This window comes from Silurus aristotelis (assembly GCF_946808225.1).
Source record: "Silurus aristotelis genome assembly, chromosome: 9".
NCBI classification, from domain to species: Eukaryota; Metazoa; Chordata; class Actinopteri; order Siluriformes; family Siluridae; genus Silurus; species Silurus aristotelis.
The window spans coordinates 3,623,591-3,632,176 of record NC_139582.1 but is presented as its reverse complement, the minus strand read 5'-3'; the positions used below and the strand labels follow the sequence as shown (position 1 = coordinate 3,632,176).

Sequence of the window (8,586 nt, the reverse complement as noted above, 5' to 3'; positions counted from 1 at the left end):
TCCTCTACCACCTGCACAAGGATGGAATGGGCTACGAGACCAGCAGATTGTTGCCTTGGCCATATGTTTTGGGTCATTGTCATGCTGGAAGACCTATCCATGACCCATCTTCAGTGTTCTGGCTGAAGCCAGGAGGTTCTCATCAAAGATTCTACAGTGCATGCCAACGTTCATGTGGTAAAGTCATCCTGTACTCCGTGAAGTGAGATTTTGCATTGAGCTCCAGAGTGTGAGCGAATGACCTCTTGTATTTTTTCCATTTTCAAATTCGCACCAACAGTGATCCCTTTCTCTCCAAGCTCCTTGCTGATGGTCTTGTAGCCCATTCTAGTCTTGTCCTTGACGTCCTTTGGCAGCTCTTTGGTCTCGCCCATGGTGGTGGAGAGGTTTGAATGGAAGAGGTTGATTCTGTGACTGGTGTCTTTTAAACACAAAATGAGTTGATATTAGGAGAACTTTGTTGAAGGAACAGGACTAATTTTGGTGCGTGGGAGTTTTATTGCTGGTTGGTAGGGGATCAAATACTTATTTCACTCGATCAAATACAAAATCATTTATATATAATTTTTTTTTCTCCTAATTTTTTTTAATCTGTCGCTTTCTGTTAAAATAAACCTACCATAAGAAGTCTAGACTGTTCATTTCTTTGCAAGACGTAAATTTACAAAATCAGCAGGGTATCAAATCATTATTTTCTCCCACTCTGTGTGTGTGTGTGTGTGTGTGTGTATTAATATATATATATATATATATATACAAAGAGGATCTTACAGGAAAATCAATGATCAAACAAATATTTAAAATATACTATAATACGACATGATAAAATTGTACTGCAACCAACAGACCCAGAAACTTCCACCTCCTTTAGCGATAATGATAATGATAATGATAATAATCCTGTTCAGAAAATCGTGTCACTACATGCACCAAAGCAACTCATATTACACTTCCTAGTTTCTGCATGAGTGAAGGAATTTCATAAAGCTAACATCACGCTAAGCCCTGCACATAACTCACCCTTATTACCTATACCTAGAATTATTAATCCTTTGGGGAGGAACCAGAAAAGCAGGAAAATGTAAAGTTCGGAGTCAATTAATCACTCGGCAAAGTTTCCTTATGACTAGTGAACAAGGAAACGATCCTCATTAATCTTTTATAAAGCGTGAAAACATAGCCTAGCATTTAGCAACCTTTTTAATAACACTGAGGCGTATGAATCGATTACCCAGCTATGTCTCTTTACTAGCAGTTGTATTAATAAATACAGAGCCTGTGAAAAGTTTGGAAAGACCCAATCGAGGGACACGTGCACGTAACTTTATTTTTATGCAAATCTGCAAAGTTATTTAAAGGTATTCATTTTCACCAAACTGTCACCTCTTGCAATAGCAGTGGGTTTTGGATGAAATATGTTGCTATATCATGTGTCTTGGAGAACATGCTAACTCTTTATATACATGTAGGTTACACTATAAAAAAAATTCTGAACCAACATGGCTGCCATTTTTAATACTATGCAATTAAATCTGGATTGTGGCTCATTGGAACGACTTCAATATGCAAGAAGGCAATGAGCCAAAAGCGTTTTTAGCGGAATTATTAGGCATATCAAAATTGTGGAAACATCTAGTCTTTTATGGTTTTTTAGACACATTTATGTTCCTTTTGTTTCTGTGCAAAAAAAGTGGAAGAAAATTCTGTCCAAATGTCACTATTTTTGTCTCTAACAGAAGAAATTGCGTGAGACTGAGAACAGGAGAGATGATGTTATCTGACTGCCTCACCCCCAGAGTCAAACATGGAGGTGGAGCGTAATGGTTTGGGGATATTTTGGAGCAGGGAAGGCTGGAGACTTATTCCAGGTTAAAGAAAAACTAATCCAACATGGCTACCATTCCATACTTTAATCGCACCATGCAATTCCGTCTGGACTGCGGCTCATTGGAACAGAATTCACCATACAACAAAACAATGATCCGAAGCGCATGTCCGAGCTCTTTGAGTGTTATTTAGAGAGCAAACAGCCATCTGGAGTGATATCCATCATGGAATGAGCTGCCCAGTCACAGCACCTAAATCCTATTAAACTGCTCTGGGATGAACTGGATGTTAAAGAAATCTCCAACTAATGAAGAACAACGCTGTCGAGTTTTACAAAAGGCACAGCAAAGTTTTTTGTTTGGAGAAACAAACTGTCTGGATGCTAAGTGTGTAAATCTGTAATTCTTGTAGACCATAAAATACTGGGTGTTTCCAAACCGCTGACAGGCAATGTATTACTTAAATTAGCATCAAGATTAGAAATCTACCTAGCAACCAAGGCAAACATGCTGTAGGAACCAATATCGCTTCAACAGAGAACTTGTGATACTGTATGATCGTAAATACCAGTCGTCTCCATTCACCCACTGACGTTTGAACCTAAAATCTCCATTTTCAGCACATTGGATCCCATTAAAACTGCATTGTACTGGAAAGTCCTCTATGAATCGTACAGACCTACATAAAAAAAAACGAAAGCTACCAAAAGATCCACAAATAAGCTCAGAGATTTGAATTCGCCTTTTTTTCCAGGTTGTCTCTCCTTTTATGCCTGAACTCCATCACACAACCCAAATACGCAGCACAATATCTCCGCCAAACCGGTGATACGTCGGCGTGACCCAAATAGGCTGCAGAGCTCTCTTTCTCTGATTGGCTGCTGATGCACCGGGGAGAGAAGAGGAAAGGAAAGCTCTTTCACATCAGCAGCTTAATAATTCATTCATTTACGCACACACACACACACACACACACACACCGCAAACGCTGCCTCAATACTGACAAGAGCAGAGCGCCTACACTCTTTCCAGCTCACTACAGGGTTTGAATAGCGATGGATAGATGGCTTGTTAGCGTAGCTTTTATATAAGGCGTGACGCGTATGCCTCTTTGTCATCACAATACTTGGATGTATTTAATAAGTCGTTTTGGGGGATGTTTTATTCTGAAATAAGGACAGGCAAAGATTTCATATTAAAGCAAAACTACAAAAACATTAGCTATTTATTCATTTTAACCTCCCCCACACAATATTCGATTTCTGTAATGCCTAAACAACAACTTTCTATACACCAGATTCCCAAAAATATTTGAACCCCTGTCCAGCATACTATGCGGTTCTTCTCCAAACTGGTGCTACAAGGTTGAATGCACATAACTGTATAAAAATCCTCTGCATGCTGTGGAATTGAAATTTTCCTTCACAAAGATGCTCAAACACCGATCCAGCACGACAATGTTCCTGTCGACAAAGCGAGCTCCTTGGTGTGTTACAAGGAAGAGTGTTGGAGTGAAAGTGCTCCTGACCTCCTCAAACCCTACTGAACTTCGGAGTACATGTTCAGTACCTGATCTCACTGCTGCTCTTCGAACTAAATAAAACACACAATTCCCAGAAATCCAGTGAAAACATGGCAACCATTCCATACCATGCAATTCCGTCTGGACTGCGGATTATTGGAACCGACGTCACCATACAAGTAAACAATGAGCCGAAGCGAACGTCTGAGCTCTGTAAACAATATAGAGAGCAAACATTTGGCTTGGGTGTTATCTATCATGGCATTGCCCAGTCACTGCACTTAAATCCTATTAAACTGGTCTGGGGTGCTGTGGAACATGTTTGGAATGAACACCGACTGCACCCCAGACTTCCTTAAACAGTATGTTATCTCACTGAAGCTCTTTTTCCTGAATAAACACACCAATTCCGCACAGCCCCAAAATCCAGTGGAAACGCCTTCTGCAAAAGCATAAAGGTCACACACACGTTAAAATCATGTGTCCGTACATGTTTGTTCCTATCGTGTATAAAAGTCTTTGATAAGTGGCAAAAAGTTACTATCAGGTAAGGGAAGGCTTAGCAAATGCTAGAACCCATTATGTCTAGAGCCCCAAAGTAATGCCTTGCATCAGCCCCTGCGAGTCACATGACCTAGTCATATATCACTGATCAGTCATACCGTTCCTTGTCACTTTGTCTTTTATGGTTTTTGAGAGACACGTGCACGTTCCTTTCATTTTTATGCAACAAACTCTGTCGTATAACGCAATGAAGATTGACTTTGACCAACGAATATATAATATTCCACGTGTTTTTCATTGAAAAATCCTCCCTTGGCATGAATAACAGCTTTACTGTGGAGGTGACACAGTCTTCTGTTAGAGCCAGAATGGTCACATTTGGATCTTCTGTCCATAGAACCTTCTTCCAGTCCTTCACTGTCTAAATCGTGTGTTTTTGGCTTTTTGACAGAGTTTGTTGCATTGAAAGAAAAAAAAAAAATTGAACATGCCACGTCTCAAAAACCATAAAAGACTGGGTTTGCTCTATAGAAATCCTCTGATTGCCTGCACGCTGGAACGCAAGCCCTGATTTACTAAATGCCACACAATAACCGCGTGTTCCTGTGTGACTTCCAGCCGGCGAAGTCCTAACACACCTGTTTCCTCTCATGAAGCTTTTCTCATTACCAGATGAGTTAAATGAGGTGTGTTAAAGGCGGCGAGAAGCTAAACAGCAGGACCGACACCCTCCGGGAGTGATCTCTGCCACATCTGTGGCTAATCCGCCTATCTCACGAGCGTCTATTTCTCCCTCAATCTACATGCAGTGTGTGTGTGTGTGTGTGTGTGTGTGTGTGTGTGTGTGTGTGTGTGTGTGTGTGTGTGTTGTAGCTTTCTTTTTTGTTATTTTGCTCCCACAGGCCAGCCATGATGCTATCAGGTATAAGAGCCTCTACAGGCCAGTGGAGCACATCATATGAGACGTGAGAAGTCCACAGCATGACATACCTTCAGGGGAGAAGAATGCGCAGTGTGTTCGTGTGTGTGTGTGTGTGTGTGTGTGTGTTTATGTCATGAAAAAAAGCTGGTAGTGCCTGTATCTCGCTCTGTTCTAAATTAGGAGTTATTGTAGGCAAAAAAAAGTGCGAGAAGAAAAGAGCGACGGCGGACGAGATGCGATACATTTACAGAACTATTTTATACTCGCCTGAGGGACGTGCAAATCAAACAGGGCTTTCGAGTTTATAATCAAAAGATCAAATTTCAAGGAGTGGAAACTGCATTTTTTTATTTTATTAATTTCGTTTTTTACATACTCCACTACATTTCTACACTTATCCCCGCGTTTAACTAACACCTGGAAAGATTCAGCATAGAAAGATCACTGACAGACTTAGGCTTAGTGTCTCATCATCGTACTGAAATGTCCTGTAGATATCTTGCCTGCGTTTACAAGAAACTTCACCACCACACACTGTTTCATTGCCGCACTAACACTGTTGTCCTCCATCTTGATTAAGGGTCTCTGTGATGATCGGTGACACGTGCGTCGCCTATCAGTAATAAGACACACTAGCCGCTTAGTCATTAGTACCCGCCACGCTAGCATCCATTTTTATACCTGAAATATATAATATTGATTTTTTTCCTCTACCAGAACTTATTTTTACCCACACACACACACACACACACACACACACACACACACACACACACACACACACACACACACACACACACAGTAGTGGCGTAGAGTATTTTAGTACATATACCAATATTAGGTCATTTTTTGCCTACTTTCTAGGTCTACTGAGTTTTAAACATAGAAGCAACTTTTACTCTTCTACATTTATGATTCAATATGTCATTTTTACGCCACTGTTTTTTAAATGACGATCCCTGTTAACAATTACATTTGGCACCTCTGAAAACACTCCCCTACGCACATCTACTTCCAGCAAGGGAATTTTTTACTTTTTTTGCTGGCCTCATTTACAGTCCAAGAAGAGCTCGAATAAATTCCAAACACTTTGAGAAGCAGCTTTTGCTGAAGTCGAATAAAAACATTTCTATTCTATCTTTCTAAACTCTCTCTCAGACTGAGAGCTGCATCGAATCACAGTCAGCTCTGAATATTTGGTTTTACTTGATCTAAAATTATTTATGTGCTCGCTGAATACTAAAAGCTTCTTCTACTTCGAGACATGATCCTGTAATTTTATTTGTTGACTGGAGATATATTTTTTGAAAGATTGCTTTACTACTTCATCTTTTATTTTGGACTGATTGTTTGTCGCATTCTGGTGTGTTGAAGAGGTTGTTGTGTTGATGGTTAACGCAGTGTTGCGGTGTACAATTTGTTGTGTATTTTAGGGAAATAAAACCTCACTGTTTTTTGGCTTTTTACTAGACGTGTGTCTTGGTGTTGAGGACTAGAGTATTTGACTTCTATTGAACGTAGGCTTGAAAAAACTCAAGTACTGTTTAAATCAGGTACTTGAAGACTTTCTCAAGTTATGTTGGAATCAGTGACCAAACTTATAAGTAATGAAGTAAGTTTTGCTGTAAAGTATCTATACTTTTACTTACGTATGATTTTCAGGTCCTCCTTACACACACATTTAAGATTGCAGCAGTGGGAACACCCTACAATAGAGTCGATATTGGTGTGTGTGTGTGTGTGTGTGTGTGTGTGTGTGTGTGTGTGTGTGTGTGTGTATATCATTCCTGTAATGAGCGATGCAGCATATCGGCTGAGACGAAGTCCATACAAGAGCGCTGTGATCAATACGACACAGTCAGACACGCCGAGAACAGCTTTGATTAGGAGGATCCAGTTACAGCTCCGATTCACTCAGACATGCTCCCCCCCCACCCCACGCCTATACACACACACACACACACCGAGACACTCGAACCAGTAATGATTACAGATGTATGGTCCTGACACAGGTGATCATATCGTGTTGTTCGTCATACACTCTCACTGCTCCATTACATTTCCATTACCAAATACACACCGCACATTATACAGCCACATGATGTGTCTAGACAAGTGTGAGGCTGTGAAATAGGAGATCGTTCCAGCCACACACACACACACACACACGTCTGTATACGCATGCACGTGCAGGATGTGGTTCGACTGGCCTAGGGCTGTGTATGATGTTTTATAAGTGCATCCTCTTGAAAGCCTAATCTCTGATGCTCTGACACACACACACACACACACACACACACACACACACACACACACACACACACACACACTGTTTAGTGCAGTTTCCTTGTACTGATTCCATATCTCATGTCTATAGAGAGAAAGCGATACATTGCAATCGAAAAAAAAATATAGACAGATGCAAAGAAAAGAAAAAAAAAGTAAATGATTGAGGGAGAGAGGGAGAGGGGGGATTGAAAGTGAGACAGAGATATAAATAGGCAGAGGATGAAATGAAATGAGGGTCATACGGAGAGAGAGAGAGAGAGAGAGAGAGAGAGAGAGAGAGAGAGAGAGAGAGAGAGAGAGAGAGAGAGAGAACAATGTGCCAAGGAATGAAAAGTAATGAGGAACGAGGGAGGAAAAGATGGAGAGATGATAAGCGATGGAGGAGTGCTAGAGGTAAAAAAAAAAGAAAAGGAGAGAGTAAAAGACAGCAACAATAGAGTGAGAGACCGAGAGAGGAGGAGGCCTGAAGAGAAATGATGAAAGCGATAGAGATGGTCAGAGTGAGAGAGAGCAGGAGAAAGATAGAGTAATGATAAAGAGAGGAAGAAAAGGAAAGAGTGAGTACAACACAGCGATAATGATCCGAAATGAGACATAGTGAGGGAGACTGTGAGAAATAGAGAGCAAGATTGGGGGATGCGTGAGAAATGGGGGGATTGTGATGAAACTGGTATGAGAGAAAGAAATAGAACGAAGGCGGTTTTTGAGAAGAGTGAGTTTTTCTTGCCTCTATCCTGCTTGAGTCATCCTCACATATCTAACATATAAGCCCAAAGCTACACACACACACTCACACACACACGCCGAAAAAGAAATTCAGAAATTTCTCGCCGGTGTGTGACGCTGATTATGTCGTTCAGCTGAAGATAGAGAGGAGTTTCCTCAACCAGGCAAGCTGCAAAGCAACCAGAACTATTTATAGCAACACATCACTCTCTCCCTTTCTCTCTCTCTCTCTTCTTCTTTCTCTTCCACTCACCCTCTTTCTCTCTCTCTCTCTCTCTCTCTCTCTCTCTCTCTCTCTCTCTCTCTCTCTCTCTCTCTCTCGCTACTTCCACCCCCTCACACACACACACCACTCAGTACACCCTTGCAGCTGCTGCAGTATAATATCATCTTGTACATACGTCATTCCCACACACACACACACACACACACACACACACACACACACACACACACACACACACACTATTCTTTGTATGCAAAGCATCCAATGACTACGAACACACCGCCCCTTCACACACACACGCACCTATTGATTTTCACAAAGACGTCCTTTATTATGAGAGTGTGCCACTCAAGGAGGTGGAGTATATTCACACACACGCACACACACACACACACACACACACACACACACACACACACACACACACACACACACACACACACACACACACAAAACAGACTTAACTGCCTTTTTAAACCTCATCACAATGATAAAACCTGGATGGCGACTAAGTGAATATCAAATCTCCTCTCAAACAGCAAACAGGATAGAGATCCGTCTTTGAATGGAA

At 41.2% G+C, this 8,586-nt stretch overlaps 1 protein-coding gene across 4 annotated transcripts in view; it reads right to left on the bottom strand.

Annotated features, from left to right (window-relative positions):
* Positions 1-8,586, bottom strand: part of brsk2b (BR serine/threonine kinase 2b) — a 195,533-nt gene that overhangs the window by 133,772 nt on the left and 53,175 nt on the right. The gene's annotated exons all lie outside the window — the stretch shown is intronic.